Source organism: Myotis davidii, unplaced genomic scaffold (genome assembly GCF_000327345.1).
Source record: "Myotis davidii unplaced genomic scaffold, ASM32734v1 scaffold507, whole genome shotgun sequence".
NCBI lineage: Eukaryota > Metazoa > Chordata > Mammalia > Chiroptera > Vespertilionidae > Myotis > Myotis davidii.
Window position 1 is genome coordinate 84799 of NW_006298968.1, and position 2758 is coordinate 87556.

At 40.1% G+C, this 2758-nt stretch overlaps 1 pseudogene; it reads left to right on the plus strand.

Annotated features, from left to right (window-relative positions):
- Positions 1-492: 492 nt before the first annotated feature.
- LOC102765452 lies at positions 493-1444 on the plus strand (annotated as a pseudogene).
- The last annotated feature ends 1314 nt before the right edge of the window (positions 1445-2758 follow it).

A 2758-nucleotide genomic window follows, 5' to 3' on the forward strand; every position in this document is an offset into this window, starting at 1 on the left:
CCCTCCCCTACCAGCCATCTTGTGAAAATGTGGGGCTGGCCATCTTGTGATGATGTGGGGGTGGCCATCTTGTGACACAAGGGTGTGAGGGTCAATTTGCATATTACCTCTTTATTATATAGGATTTTATTGATAACAGTAAAAACACATCAGCCTTTATCCTTCAGTTGCCTCCACAATCTCTTGGTAGCTTCTGGGAGGTATTTCACATTGATTCATGAATGACTGACTACCATTGCTGATGAGTTTATTCAAGAGCTACCACAGTTGCATTAATAGGGTTGGATCTTCTATGAAGGAATCTCAGAATAGGCCTGCTTGAACCTCAATATCCTACACTGACTTGAGTCCAACAACTTTCACTTAGTATTCTTCAAATCTCCTCTTTGCTAAACACATCCACATCTACCCCAGGACTCAGACATGGGTTTAATAGGAGTTATGTTGAGAGAGAAATGTAAAAAACAGATCATGGGGCTGGAGATTCTTGGGATGGCAACCGAAATGGAGGCACAGAGTGCTGAGGCTGAGGATGGTTTCACCCAGGTCACCCACAAGGATAGTCAGAGGTTGAAGAAAGGGCAGGCTGAGGAGCTGTCCAAGTGGGGGAGGGCGGATGTGGGCTGCATGAACTTAGAGGAGGCCCCACTCAAAACGGCCTGTCTTCCCACTCCTCTCAAGGCACAGGTTCCTGGATGGGAAAAAAGAAACAAGGAAAATTCCAGTCCCAGCTAATTGACACCATTAAAAGACAACTGGTTGGCCCTGGAAATCATTTGGTTGGAGCATTCTTCATATAACTAAGGGTTTGGGGGTTGATTCTGCATCAGGGCACATAACCTAGGTTGCAGGTCCAATCCCCAGTTGGGGCATGTACTAAAGGCACCAATAAAAAGGTACCAATAAATGTTTCTCTCTCCTTCATTCTCTCTCTCTCTTTCTCTCTCTCTCTCCCCTCTCTGTAAAAAATCAATAAAATATATTTTTAAAAAATAAAAAATAAAAAAGTAAAAATAAAAAAAGAGAGAGAACCTGAAAGGATGTTAGTGCTCTGACAAAAGAAGCTGATTTTGTGAAAGCCTTTATTTTGGGGTTTCAGGGGGAGGGCACCCTTGCCCTCATTAGGTTGGATGACCTCTTCATTAGGTTGGATGACCTCTTCTTAGAGTCTTTTAAAATTACAGATGTGAAGCCCCTAAGAGAGATCACCTGTCCAGGGCAACAGGAAGAATTGCTGGCAAAGAAGAAGAAACCAAATTCACCACAAAGAATGTGACACATATGTGGGGATAGTTTCAGCCAATGTGAAAGTTCACATCCCTGGCTCTTTTCAAAACATCAAGATGGCAAGAACTCCCCTTTGCTACTTCCTCCAGAGAATCCTCCAGCAAAGATTTATGGTAATATTTGGGCTGTGGCTGGTAGAGCAGCAGATCAATTCTGATTGCAAATCAGAGACTTTTTCTCTTATCTTTGGACTCTAGAGAAAAAGAGTTTAACCTCTGCAGGTGGTCACAAAAAACTATGTGAAGAATTTCTAGTCACTTTAAGCCTCAGTCCCTTCTTTAGTTCTCAGCCAGAAGCATAAACAGAAGAGTTTGATAGTAATCATTCAACAGCTTTGAGGATAATTTAATTATCAAAATTTAGTACCATTATTATACTTAAACATAAATTATAATTTATTTTTCATTTTAAATTATATGTAGCAGATTAGCATAGTTTCTAATTCTCTCATTTGCAGGGAAAATCTTATTTTTCTGTATGAATTTTTAAGTCGTTTACTTATAAACATAAACACTTCTTCTGTATGAGTGTAATTAAAGAATTATCTCAGAAATAATTATTTCAGAAATCATTAACTCTCTGAATCATGACCCCTAATACTGGGTGCTATGTGAGTATTTTAGAATCAGGTCACAAGTAGCAGTTTGGCTACACTGTGTGACCCCAAAAGACTAATCTTTGTACCTGTTTGGCCACTTCTGAAATTAAAGACCTATATGACAAGGTTGACATGAGGTAAAAAAGAAACATATCATAGGTTCCTCCACTCAAACAATGTCTTCATTAATAGATCAAAATTAAATTCCCTTGAGAATAAATGTTCTCCCAAAGAAGACTCTTGGTCCCCCTGGAGAGACACTTTTGGCAAACAAGCCAATTTACCATTTATATTCATCTTTTTAAATCTCATTTTGACACAAGCTAGGACACCACCTACACAAATAAGTGACATATGTCTTTGAAATTCTAGGCCGGGTGGGAAGCAGATCAGCACCTGGCTAGGCCATTTGGAAAAGAATTTTGCTGTAGCCAGGTTTTTATGGTAACTCATATCACAAAGTTTGAATGGAAGTCACTAAAGCCATTTTGAAGGCTACCTTGGCCAGCAGTGGCATGCTTATGTAGCCAGGTCTGTTGACTTTTGAATAACCAGATGAGATCTGTACTTATTTTCTCCTCTTCCTCCTCTGTTTTAGTCTGTTCAGATTGCTATTATGAACTACCATAGACCTGGCTAAGTGGTTCCGTAGGTTGGAGTGTCATCTGGTGGGTTCAATTCCCCATCAGGGTACATAGGTTGTGGGTTTATCCCTGGTGAGGGCACATTCAGAAGGCAACTGATCATGTTTCTTCCTCTCTCTCTTTCTCTCTCTCTCTCTCTCTTTCTCTCTCTCCCTTTTTCTCCCTCCTTCCCTCCCTCTATAAAATCAATAAACATGTCCTCAGATGAGAATAAATAAACAAACAAACA